This window comes from Gorilla gorilla, chromosome 15, assembly GCF_029281585.2.
Source record: "Gorilla gorilla gorilla isolate KB3781 chromosome 15, NHGRI_mGorGor1-v2.1_pri, whole genome shotgun sequence".
Classification (NCBI taxonomy): Eukaryota; Metazoa; Chordata; class Mammalia; order Primates; family Hominidae; genus Gorilla; species Gorilla gorilla.
The window spans coordinates 4,635,963-4,655,267 of NC_073239.2; positions in this window are offsets into that span (position 1 = coordinate 4,635,963).

A 19,305-nucleotide genomic window follows, 5' to 3' on the forward strand; every position below is an offset into this window, starting at 1 on the left:
CCGCTATCTGTATGAACATGGAAATATCTACACCGCTATCTGTATGAACATGGAAATATCTTCACCGCCATCTTTATGAACATGGATATATCTACACAGCCATCTGGATGAACATGGAAATATCTGCACCGCTATCTGTATGAACATGGAAATATCTACACTGCTATCTGTATGAACATGGATATATCTACACAGCCATCTGGATGAACATGGAAATATATACACCGCCATCTGTATGAACATGGATATGTCTACACAGCCGTCTGGATGAACATGGAAATATCTACACCGCTATCTGTATGAACATGGAAATATCTACACCGCTATCTGTGTAAACATACATACATCTTCACTGCTATCTGTATAAACATGGAAATATCCACACCGCTATCTGTATGAACATGGAAATATCTACACCGCTATCTGTTTGAACATGGAAATATCTACACCGCTATCTGCATGAAAATGGAAATATCTACAAAGCTATCTGCATATACATGGAAATATCTACACAGCTATCTCTTTACACATGGAAATAACTACACCGCTATCTGTATGAACATGGAAATATCTACACCGCCATCTGTATGAACATGGAAATATATGCACCGCCATCTGAATGAACATATAAATATCTACACCACCATCTGTATTAAGATGGAGATATCTACACCGCTATCTGTATAAACATGGAAATATCTACACCGCTATGTGTATAAACATGGAAATATCTACACTGCTATCTGTATAAACATGGAAATATCTACACCGCTACCTGTATAAACATGGAAATTTCAGCACCGCTATCAGTATGAACATGGAAATATCTGCACCGCCATCTGTATGAACATATAAATATCTACACCGCCATCTGTATTAAGATGGAGATATCTACACCGCTATCTGTATAAAAATGGAAATATCTATACCACTATGTGTATAAACATGGAAATATCTACACCGCTATCTGTATAAACATGGAAATATCTACACTGCTACCTGTATAAACATGGAAATATCAGCACCGCTATCTGTATGAACATGGAAATATGTACACCGGAATCTGTATGAACATTGAAAAAACCTTCACCGCCATCTGTATGAACATGGATTTATCTACACAGCCATCTGTATGAACATGGAAATATCTTCACCGCCATCTGTATGAACATGGATATGTCTACACAGCCGTCTGGATGAACATGGAAATATCTACACCGCTATCTGTATGAACATGGAAATATCTACACCGCTATCTGTGTAAACATGCATACATCTTCACCGCTGTCTGTATAAACATGGAAATATCCACACCGCTATCTGTATGAATATGGAAATATCTACACCGCTATCTGTTTGAACATGGAAATATCTACACCGCTATCTGCATGAAAATGGAAATATCTACACAGCTATCTGCATATATATAGAAATATCTACACAGCTATCTCTTTGCGCATGGAAATAACTACACCGCTACCTCTATAAACATGGAAATATCTACACCACCATCTGTATGAACATGGAAATATCTGCACCGCCATCTGTATGAACATATAAATATCTACACCGCCATCTGTATTAAGAAGGAGATATCTACAATGCTATCTGTATAAACATGGAAATATCTACACCGCTATCTGTATGAACATGGAAATATCTACACCGCTACCTGTATAAACACGGAAATATGTACACCGCTACCTGTATAAACATGGAAGTATCAGCACCGCTATCGGTATGAACATGGCAATATCTACACAGCTATCTGTATGAACATGGAAATATCTACAACGCCACCTGTATGAACATGGAAATATCTTCACCGCCATCTGTATGAACATGGATATATCTACACAGCCATCTGGATGAACATGGAAATATCTACACCGCTATCTGTATGAACTTGGAAATATCTACACCGCTATCTGTATGAACATGGAAATATCTACACAGCCATCAGGATGAACATGGAAATATCTACACCGCTATCTGTATGAACATGGAAATACATACACCGCTATCTGTATGAACATGGAAATATCAGCACCGCTATCTGTATGAACATGGAAATATCTTCACCGCCATCTGTATGAACATGGATATATCTACACTGCCATGTGGATGAACATGGAAATATCTACACCGCTATCTTTATGTACATGGAAATATCTACACCGCTAACTGTTTGAACAGGGAAACACATACACCGCTATCTGCATGAAAACGGAAATATCTACACATCTATCTGCTTATACATGGAAATATCTACACAGCTATCTCTTTACACATGGAAATAACTACACCGCTATCTGTATGAACATGGAAATATCTACACCGCCATCTGTATGAACATGGAAATATCTGCACCGCCATCTGTATGAACATTTAAATATCTACACCGCCATCTGTATTAAGAAGGAGATATCTACACCACTATCTGCATAAACATGGAAATATCTACACCGCTATGTGTTTAAACATGGAAATACCTACACCGCCATCTGTATAAACATGGAAATATCTACACCGCTACCTGTATCAACATGGAAATATCAGCACCGCTATCAGTATGAACATGGAAGTATCTACACCGCCATCTGTATGAACATGGAAATATCTTCACCGCCATCTGTATGAACATGGGAATATCTGCACCGCCATCTGTATGAACATATAAATATATACACCACCATCTGTATTAAGATGGAGATATCTACACCGCTATCTGTATAAACATGGAAATATCTACACCGCTATGTGTATAAACATGGAAATATCTTCACCGCTATCTGTATAAACATGGAAATATCTACACTGCTACCTATATAAACATGGAAATATCAGCCCCGCTATCTGTATGAAAATGGAAATATCTACACCGCCATCTGTATGAACATGGAAAAATCTTCACCGCCATCTGTATAAACATGGATATATCTACACAGCCATCTGTATGAACATGGAAATATCTTCACCGCCATCTGTATGAACATGGATATGTCTACACAGCCGTCTGGATGAACATGGAAATATCTACACCGCTATCTGTATGAACATGAAAATATCTACACCGCTATCTGTGTAAACATGCATTCATCTTCACCGCTATCTGTAAAAACATGGAAATATCCACACCACTATCTGTATGAACATGGAAATATCTACACCGCTATCTGTTTGAACATGGAAATATCTACACCGCTATCTACATGAAAATGGAAATATCTACACAGCTATCTGCATATACATGGAAATATCTACACAGCTATCTCTTTGCACATGGAAATAACTACACCGCTATCTCTATAAACATGGAAATATCTACACCACCATCTGTATGAACATGGAAATATCTGCACCGCCATCTGTATGAACATATAAATATCTACATCGCCATCTGTATTAAGAAGGAGATATCTACACCGCTATCTGTATAAACATGGAAATATCTACACCGCTATCTGTATGAACATGGAAATATGTACACCGCTACCTGTATAAACATGGAAGTATCAGCACCGCTATCGGTATGAACATGGCAATACCTACACGGCTATCTGTATGAACATGGAAATATCTACACCGCTATCTGTATGAACATGGAAATATCTACACCACTATCTGTATGAACATGGAAATAGCTACACAGCCATCTGGATGAACATGGAAATATCTACACCGCTATCTGTATGAACATGGATATATCTACACAGCCATCTGGATGAACATGGAAATATCTGCACCGCTATCTGTATGAACATGGATATATCTACACAGCCATCTGGATGAACATGGAAATATCTACACTGCTATCTGTATGAACATGGAAACACATACACCGCTATCTGTATGAACATGGAAATATCTACACCGCTATCTGTATGAACATGGAAATATCTACACCGCTATCTGTATGAACTTGGAAATATCTTCACCGCCATCTTTATGAACATGGATATATCTACACAGCCATCTGGATGAACATGGAAATATCTGCACCGCTATCTGTATGAAGATGGAAATATCTACACCGCTATCTGTATGAACATGGATATATCTACTCAGCCATCTGGATGAACATGGAAATATATACACCGCTATCTGTGTAAACATGCATACATCTTCACCGCTATCTGTATAAACATGGAATTATCTACACTGCTATCTTTATGAACATGGAAATATCTGCACCGCTAACTGTTTGAACAGGGAAATATATACACCGCTATCTGCATGTAAATGGAAATGTCTACACAGCTATCTGCATATACATGGAAATATCTACACAGCTATCTCTTTACACATGGAAATAACTACACTGCTATCTGAATGAACATGGAAATATCTACACTGCTATCTTTATGAACATGGAAATATCTACACCGATAACTGTTTGAACAGGGAAATATATACACCGCTATCTGCATGAAAATGGAAATGTCTACACAGCTATCTGCATATACATGGAAATATCTACACAGCTATCTCTTTACACATGGAAATAACTACACCGCTATCTGTATGAACATGGAAATATCTACACCGCCATCTGTATGAACATGGAAATATCTGCACCGCCATCTGTATGAACATATAAATATCTACACCGCCATCTGTATTAAGAAGGAGATATCTACACCGCTATCTGTATAAACTTGGAAATATCTACACCGCTATCTGTATGAACATGGAAATATCTACACCGCTACCTGTATAAACACGGAAATATGTACACCGCTACCCGTATAAACATGGAAGTATCAGCACCGCTATCGGTATGAACATGGCAATATCTACACGGCTATCTGTATGAACATGGAAATATCTACACCGCTATCTGTATGAACATGGAAATATCTACACCACTATCTGTATGAACATGGAAATAGCTACACGGCCATCTGGATGAACATGGAAATATATACACCGCTATCTGTATGAACATGGATATATCTACACAGCCATCTGGATGAACATGGAAATATCTACGCTGCTATCTGTATGAACATGGAAATACATACACCGCTATCAGTATGAACATGGAAATATCTACACCGCTATCTGTATGAACATGGAAATATCTACACCGCTATCTGTATGAACATGGAAATATCTTCACCGCCATCTTTATGAACATGGATATATCTACACAGCCATCTGGATGAACATGGAAATATCTGCACCGCTATCTGTATGAACATGGAAATATCTACACTGCTATCTGTATGAACATGGATATATCTACACAGCCATCTGGATGAACATGGAAATATATACACCGCCATCTGTATGAACATGGATATGTCTACACAGCCGTCTGGATGAACATGGAAATATCTACACCGCTATCTGTATGAACATGGAAATATCTACACCGCTATCTGTGTAAACATACATACATCTTCACTGCTATCTGTATAAACATGGAAATATCCACACCGCTATCTGTATGAACATGGAAATATCTACACCGCTATCTGTTTGAACATGGAAATATCTACACCGCTATCTGCATGAAAATGGAAATATCTACACAGCTGTCTGCATATACATGGAAATATCTACACAGCTATCTCTTTACACATGGAATATAACTACACCGCTATCTGTATGAACATGGAAATATCTACACCGCCATCTGTATGAACATGGAAATATCTCCACCGCCATCTGAATGAACATATAAATATCTACACCGCCATCTGTATTAAAATGGAAATATCTGCACCGCTATCTGTATAAACATGGAAATATCAGCACCGCTATCAGTATGAACATGGAAGTATCTACACCGCCATCTGTATGATCATGGAAATATCTTCACCGCCATCTGTATGAACATGGAAATATCTGCACCGCCATCTGTATGAACATATAAATATCTACACCGCCATCTGTATTAAGATGAAGATATCTACACGCTATCTGTATAAACAAGGAAATATCTACACCGCTATGTATATAAACATGGAAATATCAACACCGCTATCTGTATAAACATGGAAATATCTACACTGCTACCTGTATAAACATGGAAATATCAGCACCGCTATCTGTATGAACATGGAAATATCTACACCGCTTCTGTATGAACATGGAAAAATCTTCACCGCCATCTCTATGAACCTGGATATATCTACACAGCCATCTGTATGAACATGGAAATATCTTCACCGCCATCTGTATGAACATGGATATGTCTACACAGCCGTCTGGATGAACATGGAATTATCTACACCGCTATCTGTATGAACATGGAAATATCTACACCGCTACCTGTGTAAACATGCATACACCTTCACCGCTATCTGTATAAACATGGAAATATCCACAGCGCTATCTGTATGAACATGGAAATATCTACACCGCTATCTGTTTGAACATGGAAATATCTACACCGCTATCTGCATGAAAATGGAAATATCTACACAGCTATCTGCATATACATGGAAATATCTACACAGCTTTCTCTTTGCCCATGGAAATAACTACACCGATATCTCTATAAACATGGAAATATCTACACCACCATCTGTATGAACATGGAAATATCTGCACCGCCATCTGTATGAACATATAAATATCTACACCGCCATCTGTATTAAGAAGGAGATATCTACACCGCTATCTGTATGAACATGGAAATAGCTACACCGCTATCTGTATGAACATGGAAATATCTACACCGCTACCTGTATAAACACGGAAATGTGTGCACCGCTACCTGTATAAACATGGAAGTATCAGCACTGCTATCGGTATGAACATGGCAATATATACACGGCTATCTGTATGAACATGGAAATATCTACACCGCTATCTGTATGAACATGGAAATATCGACACCACTATCTGTATGAACATGGAAATAGCTACACAGCCTTCTGGATGAACATGGAAATATCTTCAGCGCTATCTGTATGAACATGGATATATCTACACAGCCATCTGGATGAACATGGAAATATCTACACCGCTATCTGTATGAACATGGAAATACATACACCGCTATCTGTATGAACATGGAAATATCTACACCGCTATCTGTATGAACATGGAAATATCTACACCGCTATCTGTATGAACATGGAAATAACTTCACTGCCATCTGTATGAACATGCATATATCTACACAGCCATCTGGATGAACATGGAAAAATCTGCACCGCTATCTGTATGAAGATGGAAATATCTACACCGCTATCTGTATGAACATGGATATATCTACACAGCCATCTGGATGAACATGGAAATATCTACACCGCTATCTGTGTAAACATGCATACATCTTCACCGCTATCTGTATAAACAAGGTAATATCAACACTGCTATCTTCATGAACATGGAAATATCTACACCGCTAACTGTTTGAACAGGGAAATATATACACCGCTATCTGCATTAAAATGGAAATGTCTACACCGCTATCTGTATGAACATGGAAATATCTACACCGCCATCTGTATGAACATGGAAATATCTACACCGCTATCTGTATGAACATGGAAATAGGTACACAGGCATCTGGATGAACATGGAAATATCTACACCGCTATCTGTGTGAACATGGAAATAAATACACTGCTATCTGTATGAACATGGAAATATCTACACCGCTATCTGTATGAACATGGAAATATCTACACCGCCATCTGTATGAACATGGAAATATCTTCACCGCCATCTGTATGAACATGGATATATCTACACAGCCATCTGGATGAGCATGGAAATATCTGCACCGCTAACTGTATGAACATGGAAATATCTACACCGCTATCTGTATGAACATGGATATATCTACACAGCCATCTGGATGAACATGGAAATATCTACACAGCTATCTGTGTAAACATGCATACATCTTCACCGCTATCTGTATAAACATGGAAATATCTACACTGCTATCTTTATGAACATGGAAATATCTACACCGCTAACTGTTTGAACAGGGAAATATATACACCGCTATCTGCATGAAAATGGAAATGTCTACACAGCTATCTGCATATACATGGAAATATCTACACAGCTATCTCTTTACACATGGAAATAACTACACCGCTATCTGTATGAACATGGAAATATCTACACCGCCATCTGTATGAACATGGAAATATATGCACCGCCATCTGAATGAACATATAAATATCTACACCACCATCTGTATTAAGATGGAGATATCTACACCGCTATCTGTATAAACATGGAAATATCTACACCGCTATGTGTATAAACATGGAAATACCTACACTGCTATCTGTATAAACATGGAAATATCTACACCGCTACCTGTATAAACATGGAAATTTCAGCACCGCTATCCGTATGAACATGGAAATATCTGCACCGCCATCTGTATGAACATATAAATATCTACACCGCCATCTGTATGAAGATGGAGATATCTACACCACTATCTGTATAAAAATGGAAATATCTATACCACTATGTGTATAAACATGGAAATATCTACACCGCTATCTGTATAAACATGGAAATATCTACACTGCTACCTGTATAAACATGGAAATATCAGCACCGCTATCTGTATGAACATGGAAATATGTACACCGGAATCTGTATGAACATTGAAAAAACCTTCACCGCCATCTGTATGAACATGGATATATCTACACAGCCATCTGTATGAACATGGAAATATCTTCACCGCCATCTGTATGAACATGGATATGTCTACACAGCCGTCTGGATGAACATGGAAATATCTACACCGCTATCTGTATGAACATGGAAATATCTACACCGCTATCTGTGTAAACATGCATACATCTTCACCGCTGTCTGTATAAACATGGAAATATCCACACCGCTATCTGTATGAATATGGAAATATCTACACCGCTATCTGTTTGAACTTGGAAATATCTACACCGCTATCTGCATGAAAATGGAAATATCTACACAGCTATCTGCATATATATAGAAATATCTACACAGCTATCTATTTGCGCATGGAAATAACTACACCGCTACCTCTATAAACACGGAAATATCTACACCACCATCTGTATGAACATAGAAATATCTGCACCGCCATCTGTATGAACATATAAATATCTACACCGCCATCTGTATTAAGAAGGAGATATCTACAATGCTATCTGTATAAACATGGAAATATCTACACCGCTATCTGTATGAACATGGAAATATCTACACCGCTACCTGTATAAACACGGAAATATGTACACCGCTACCTGTATAAACATGGAAGAATCAGCACCGCTATCGGTATGAACATGGCAATATCTACACAGCTATCTGTATGAACATGGAAATATCTACAACGCCACCTGTATGAACATGGAAATATCTTCACCGCCATCTGTATGAACATGGATATATCTACACAGCCATCTGGATGAACATGGAAATATCTACACCGCTATCTGTATGAACTTGGAAATATCTACACCGCTATCTGTATGAACATGGAAATATCTACACAGCCATCAGGATGAACATGGAAATATCTACACCGCTATCTGTATGAACATGGAAATACATACACCGCTATCTGTATGAACATGGAAATATCAGCACCGAAATCTGTATGAACATGGAAATATCTTCACCGCCATCTGTATGAACTTGGATATATCTACACAGCCATGTGGATGAACATGGAAATATCTACACCGCTATCTTTATGTACATGGAAATATCTACACCGCTAACTGTTTGAACAGGGAAACACATACACCGCTATCTGCATGAAAACGGAAATATCTACACAGCTATCTGCTTATACATGGAAATATCTACACAGCTATCTCTTTACACATGGAAATAACTACACCGCTATCTGTATGAACATGGAAATATCTACACCGCCATCTGTATGAACATGGAAATATCTGCACCGCCATCTGTATGAACATTTAAATATCTACACCGCCATCTGTATTAAGATGGAGATATCTACACCACTATCTGCATAAACATGGAAATATCTACACCGCTATGTGTTTAAACATGGAAATACCTACACCGCCATCTGTATAAACATGGAAATATCTACACCGCTACCTGTATCAACATGGAAATATCAGCACCGCTATCAGTATGAACATGGAAGTATCTACACCGCCATCTGTATGAACATGGAAATATCTTCACCGCCATCTGTATGAACATGGGAATATCTGCACCGCCATCTGTATGAACATATAAATATATACACCGCCATCTGTATTAAGATGGAGATATCTACACCGCTATCTGTATAAACATGGAAATATCTACACCGCTATGTGTATAAACATGGAAATATCTTCACCGCTATCTGTATAAACATGGAAATATCTACACTGCTACCTATATAAACATGGAAATATCAGCCCCGCTATCTGTATGAAAATGGAAATATCTACACCGCCATCTGTATGAACATGGAAAAATCTTCACCGCCATCTGTATAAACATGGATATATCTACACAGCCATCTGTATGAACATGGAAATATCTTCACCGCCATCTGTATGAACATGGATATGTCTACACAGCCGTCTGGATGAACATGGAAATATCCACACCGCTATCTGTATGAACATGAAAATATCTACAACGCTATCTGTGTAAACATGCATTCATCTTCACCGCTATCTGTAAAAACATGGAAATATCCACACCACTATCTGTATGAACATGGAAATATCTACACCGCTATCTGTTTGAACATGGAAATATCTACACCGCTATCTACATGAAAATGGAAATATCTACAAAGCTATCTGCATATACATGGAAATATCTACACAGCTATCTCTTTGCACATGGAAATAACTACACCGCTATCTCTATAAACATGGAAATATCTACACCGCCATTTGTATGAACATGGAAATATCTGCACTGCCGTCTGTATGAACATATAAATATCTACACCGCCATCTGTATTAAGAAGGAGATATCTATACCGCTATCTGTATAAACATGGAAATATCTACACTGCTATCTTTATGAACATGGAAATATCTACACCGCTAACTGTTTGAACAGGGAAATATATACACCGCTATCTGCATGAAAATGGAAATGTCTACACAGCTATCTGCATATACACGGAAATATCTTCACAGCTATCTCTTTACACATGGAAATAACTACACCGCTAACTGTATGAACATGGAAATATCTACACCGCCATCTGTATGAACATGGAAATATATGCACCGCCATCTGAATGAACATATAAATATCTACACCGCCATCTGTATTAAGATGGAGATATATACACCGCTATCGGTATAAACATGGAAATATCAGCACCGCTATGTGTATAAACATGGAAATATCTACACTGCTATCTGTATAAACATGGAAATATCTACACCGCTACCTGTATAAACATGGAAATATCAGCACCGCTATCAGTATGAACATGGAAGTATCTACACCGCCATCTGTATGAACATGGAAATATCTTCACCGCCATCTGTATGTACATGGAAATATCTGCACCGCCATCTGTATGAACATATAAATATCTACACCGCCGTCTGTATTAAGAAGGAGATATCTACACCGCTATCTGTATAAACATGCAAATATCTACACCGCTATCTGTATGAACATGGAAATATCTACACCGCTACCTGTATAAACACGGAAATATGTACACCGCTACCTGTATAAACATGGAAGTATCAGCACCGCAATCGGTATGAACATGGCAATATCTACACGGCTATCTGTATGAACATGGAAATATCTACAACGCCATCTGTATGAACATGGAAATATCTTCACCGCCATCTGTATGAACACGGATATATCTACACAGCCATCTGGATGAATATGGAAATATCTACACCGCTATCTGTATGAACATGGAAATATCTACACCGCTATCTGTATGAACATGGAAATATCTACACAGCCATCAGGATGAACATGGATATATCTACACAGCCATGTGGATGAACATGTTAATATCTACACCGCTATCTTTATGTACATGGAAATATCTACACCGCTAACTGTTTGAACAGGGAAATACATACACCGCTATCTGCCTGAAAACGGAAATATCTACACAGCTATCTGTTTATACATGGAAATATCTACACAGCTATCTCTTTACAAATGGAAATAACTACACCGCTATCTGTATGAACATGGAAATATCTACACCGCCATCTGTATGAACATGGAAATATCTGCACCGCCATATGTATGAACATTTAAATATCTACACCGCCATCTGTATTAAGATGGAGATATCTACACCACTATCTTCATGAACATGGAAATATCTACACCGCTATCTGTATAAACATGGAAATATCTACACCGCTATGTGTATAAACATGGAAATATCTACACCGCTATCTGTATAAACATGGAAATATCTACACTGCTACCTGTATAAACATGGAAATATCAGCACCGCTATCTGTATGAACATGGAAATATCTACACCGCCATCTGTATGAACATAAAAAAATCTTCACCGCCATCTGTATGAACATGGATATATCTACACAGCCATCTGTATGAACATGGAAATATCTTCACCGCCATCTGTATGAACATGGATATGTCTACACAGCCGTCTTGATGAACATATAAATATCTACACCGCCATCTGTATTAGCAATGAGATATCTACACCGCTATCTGTATAAACATGGAAATATCTACACCGCTATCTGTATGAACATGGAAATATCTACACCGCTACCTGTATAAACAAGGAAATATGTACACCGCTAACTGTATAAACATGGAAGTATCAGCAACGCTATCAGTATGAACATGGCAATATCTACACGGCTATCTGTATGAACATGGAAATATCTACAACGCCATCTGTATGAACATGGAAATATCTTCACCGCCATCTGTATGAACATGGATATATCTACACAGCCATCTGGATGAACATGGATATATCTATACAGCCATGTGGATAAACATGGAAATATCTACACCGCTATCTGTGTAAACATGCATATATCTTCACCGCTATCTGTATAAACATGGAAATATCTACACCACTATCTGTATGAACATGGAAATATCTACACCGCTGTCTGTATGAACATGGAAATATCTACACCGCTATCTTTATGTACATGGAAATATCTACACCGCTAACTGTTTGAACAGGGAAATACATACACCGCTATCTGCATGAAAACGGAAATATCTACACAGCTATCTGCTTATACATGGAAATATCTACACAGCTATCTTTTTACACATGGAAAAAACTACACCGCTATCTGTATGAACATGGAAATATCTACACCGCCATCTGTATGAACATGTATATATCTGCACCGCCATCAGTATGAACATTTAAATATCTACACCGCCATCTGTATTAAGATGGAGATATCTACACCGCTATCTGTATAAACATGGAAATATCTACACCGCTATGTGTATAAACATGGAAATATCTTCACCGCTATCTGTATAAACATGGAAATATCTACACTGCTACCTATATAAACATGGAAATATCAGCCCCGCTATCTGTATGAAAATGGAAATATCTACACCGCCATCTGTATGAACATGGAAAAATCTTCACCGCCATCTGTATAAACATGGATATATCTACACAGCCATCTGTATGAACATGGAAATATCTTCACCGCCATCTGTATGAACATGGATATGTCTACACAGCCGTCTGGATGAACATGGAAATATCCACACCGCTATCTGTATGAACATGAAAATATCTACAACGCTATCTGTGTAAACATGCATTCATCTTCACCGCTATCTGTAAAAACATGGAAATATCCACACCACTATCTGTATGAACATGGAAATATCTACACCGCTATCTGTTTGAACATGGAAATATCTACACCGCTATCTACATGAAAATGGAAATATCTACAAAGCTATCTGCATATACATGGAAATATCTACACAGCTATCTCTTTGCACATGGAAATAACTACACCGCTATCTCTATAAACATGGAAATATCTACACCGCCATTTGTATGAACATGGAAATATCTGCACTGCCGTCTGTATGAACATATAAATATCTACACCGCCATCTGTATTAAGAAGGAGATATCTATACCGCTATCTGTATAAACATGGAAATATCTACACTGCTATCTTTATGAACATGGAAATATCTACACCGCTAACTGTTTGAACAGGGAAATATATACACCGCTATCTGCATGAAAATGGAAATGTCTACACAGCTATCTGCATATACACGGAAATATCTTCACAGCTATCTCTTTACACATGGAAATAACTACACCGCTAACTGTATGAACATGGAAATATCTACACCGCCATCTGTATGAACATGGAAATATATGCACCGCCATCTGAATGAACATATAAATATCTACACCGCCATCTGTATTAAGATGGAGATATATACACCGCTATCGGTATAAACATGGAAATATCAGCACCGCTATGTGTATAAACATGGAAATATCTACACTGCTATCTGTATAAACATGGAAATATCTACACCGCTACCTGTATAAACATGGAAATATCAGCACCGCTATCAGTATGAACATGGAAGTATCTACACCGCCATCTGTATGAACATGGAAATATCTTCACCGCCATCTGTATGTACATGGAAATATCTGCACCGCCATCTGTATGAACATATAAATATCTACACCGCCGTCTGTATTAAGAAGGAGATATCTACACCGCTATCTGTATAAACATGCAAATATCTACACCGCTATCTGTATGAACATGGAAATATCTACACCGCTACCTGTATAAACACGGAAATATGTACACCGCTACCTGTATAAACATGGAAGTATCAGCACCGCTATCGGTATGAACATGGCAATATCTACACGGCTATCTGTATGAACATGGAAATATCTACAACGCCATCTGTATGAACATGGAAATATCTTCACCGCCATCTGTATGAACACGGATATATCTACACAGCCATCTGGATGAATATGGAAATATCTACACCGCTATCTGTATGAACATGGAAATATCTACACCGCTATCTGTATGAACATGGAAATATATACACAGCCATCAGGATGAACATGGATATATCTACACAGCCATGTGGATGAACATGTTAATATCTACACCGCTATCTTTATGTACATGGAAATATCTACACCGCTAACTGTTTGAACAGGGAAATACATACACCGCTATCTGCCTGAAAACGGAAATATCTACACAGCTATCTGTTTATACATGGAAATATCTACACAGCTATCTCTTTACAAATGGAAATAACTACACCGCTATCTGTATGAACATGGAAATATCTACACCGCCATCTGTATGAACATGGAAATATCTGCACCGCCATATGTATGAACATTTAAATATCTACACCGCCATCTGTATTAAGATGGAGATATCTACACCACTATCTTCATGAACATGGAAATATCTACACCGCTATCTGTATAAACATGGAAATATCTACACCGCTATGTGTATAAACATGGAAATATCTACACCGCTATCTGTATAAACATGGAAATATCTACACTGCTACCTGTATAAACATGGAAATATCAGCACCGCTATCTGTATGAACATGGAAATATCTACACCGCCATCTGTATGAACATAAAAAAATCTTCACCGCCATCTGTATGAACATGGATATATCTACACAGCCATCTGTATGAACATGGAAATATCTTCACCGCCATCTGTATGAACATGGATATGTCTACACAGCCGTCTTGATGAACATATAAATATCTACACCGCCATCTGTATTAGCAATGAGATATCTACACCGCTATCTGTATAAACATGGAAATATCTACACCGCTATCTGTATGAACATGGAAATATCTACACCGCTACCTGTATAAACAAGGAAATATGTACACCGCTAACTGTATAAACATGGAAGTATCAGCAACGCTATCGGTATGAACATGGCAATATCTACACGGCTATCTGTATGAACATGGAAATATCTACAACGCCATCTGTATGAACATGGAAATATCTTCACCGCCATCTGTATGAACATGGATATATCTACACAGCCATCTGGATGAACATGGATATATCTATACAGCCATGTGGATAAACATGGAAATATCTACACCGCTATCTGTGTAAACATGCATATATCTTCACCGCTATCTGTATAAACATGGAAATATCTACACCACTATCTGTATGAACATGGAAATATCTACACCGCTGTCTGTATGAACATGGAAATATCTACACCGCTATCTTTATGTACATGGAAATATCTACACCGCTAACTGTTTGAACAGGGAAATACATACACCGCTATCTGCATGAAAACGGAAATATCTACACAGCTATCTGCTTATACATGGAAATATCTACACAGCTATCTTTTTACACATGGAAAAAACTACACCGCTATCTGTATGAACATGGAAATATCTACACCGCCATCTGTATGAACATGTATATATCTGCACCGCCATCAGTATGAACATTTAAATATCTACACCGCCATCTGTATTAAGATGGAGATATCTACACCACTATCTGCATAAACATGGAAATATCTACACCGCTATCTGTATAAACATGGAAATATCTACACCGCTATGTGTATAAACATGGAAATATCTACACTGCTATCTGTATAAACATGGAAATATCTACACCGCCACCTGTATAAACATGGAAATATCAGCACCGCTATCAGTATGAACATGGAAGTTTCTACACCGCCATCTGTATGAACATGGAAATATCTTCACCGCCATCCGTATGAACATGGAAATATCTGCACCGCCATCTGTATGAACACATAAATATCTACACTACCATCTGTATTAAGATGGAGATATCTACACCGCTATCTGTATAAACATGTTAATATCTACACCGCTATGTGTATAAACATGGAAATATCTACACCGCTACCTGTATCAACATGGAAGTATCAGCACCGCTATCAGTATGAACATGGCAATATCTACACGGCTATCTCTATGAACATGGAAATATCTAAACAGCTATCTGTATGAACACGGAAATGTCTTTACCGCCATCTGTATGAACATGGATATATCTACACAGCCATCTGGATGAACATGGAAATATCTGCACCGCTATCTGTATGAAGATGGAAATATGTACACCGCCATCTGTATGAACATGGATATATCTACACAGCCATCTGGATGAACATGGAAATATCTACACCGCTCTCTGTATTAACATGGAAATATCTACACCGCTATCTTTCTGAACATGGAAATATCTACACCGCTATCTGTTTGAACATGGAAATATATACACCGCTATCTGCATGAAAATGGAAATATCTACACAGCTATCTGCATATACATGGAAATATCTACACAGCTATCTCTTTACACATGGAAATAACTGCACCACTATCTGTATGAACATGGAAATATCTACACCGCCGTGTGTATGAACATGGAAATATCTGCACCGCCATCTGTATGAACATATAAATATCTACACCGCCATCTGTATTAAGATGGAGATATCTACACCGCTATCTGTACAAACATGGAAGTATCTACACCACTATCTATATGAACATGGAAATATCTACACCGCTATCTGTTTGAACAGGGAAGTATATACACCGCTATCTGCTTGAAAATGGAAATATCTACCCAGCTATCTGCATATACATGGGAATATCTACACAGCTATCTCTTTACACATGAAAATAACTACACCGCTATCTGTATGAACATGGAAATATCTACACCGCCATCTGTATGAACATGGAAATATCTGCACCGCCATCTGAATGAACATATAAATATCTACACCGCCATCTGTATTAAGATGGAGATATCTACACCGCTATCTGTATAAAGATGGAAATATCTACACCGCTATGTGTATAAACATGGAAATATCTACACCGCCATCTGTATAAACATGGAAATATCTACACCGCTACCTGTATAAACATGGAAATATCAGCACGGCTATCAGTATGAACATGGAAGTATCTACACCGCCATCTGTATGAACATGGAAATATCTTCACCGCCATCTGTATGAACATGGAAATATCTGCACCGCCATCTGTATGAACATATAAATATCTACACCGCCATCTGTATTAAGATGGAGATATCTACACCGCTATCTGTATGACCATGGAAATATCTACACCGCTATGTGTATAAACATGGAAATATCTACACCACTATCTGTATAAACATGGAAATATCTACACCGCTACCTGTAAAACATGGAAATATCAGCACCGCTATCTGTATGAACATGGAAATATCTACACCGCCATCTGTATGAACATGGAAAAAACTTCACCGTCATCTGTATGAACATGGATATATCTACACAGCCATCTGTATGAACATGGAAATATCTTCACCGCCATCTGTATGAACATGGATATGTCTACGCAGCCGTCTGGATGAACATGGAAATATCTACACCGCTATCTGCATAAACATGGAAATATCTACACTGCTACCTGTATAAACATGGAAATATCAGCACCGCTATCTGTATGAACATGGAAATATCTACACCGCCATCTGTATGAACATGGAAAAATCTTCACCGTCATCTGTATGAACATGGATATATCTACACAGCCATCTGTATGAACATGGAAATATCTTCACTGCCATCTGTATGAACATGGATATGTCTACACAGCCGTCTGGATGAACATGGAAATATCTACACCGCTATCTGTATGAACATGGAAATATCTACACCTCTATCTGTGTAAACGTGCATACATCTTCACCGCTATCTGTATAAACATGGAAATATCCACACCGCTATCTGTATGAACATGGAAATATCTACACCGCTGTCTGTTTGAACATGGAAATATCTACACCGCTCTCTGCATGAAAATGGAAATATCTACACAGCTATCTGCATATACATGGAAATATCTACACAGCTATCTCTTTGCACATGGAAATAACTACACCGCTATCTCTATAAACATGGAAATATCTACACCACCATCTGTATGAACATGGAAATATCTGCACCGCCATCTGTATTAAGAAGGAGATATCTACACTGCTATCTGTATAAACATGGAAATATCTACACCGCTATCAGTATGAACATGGAAATATCTACACCGTTACCTGTATAAACACGGAAATATGTACACCGCTACCCGTATAAACATGGAAGTATCAGCACCGCTATCGGTATGAACATGGCAATATCTACACGGCTATCTGAATGAACATGGAAATATCTACAACGCCATCTGTATGAACATGGATATATCTACACAGCCATCTGGATGAACATGGAAATATCTACACCGCTATCT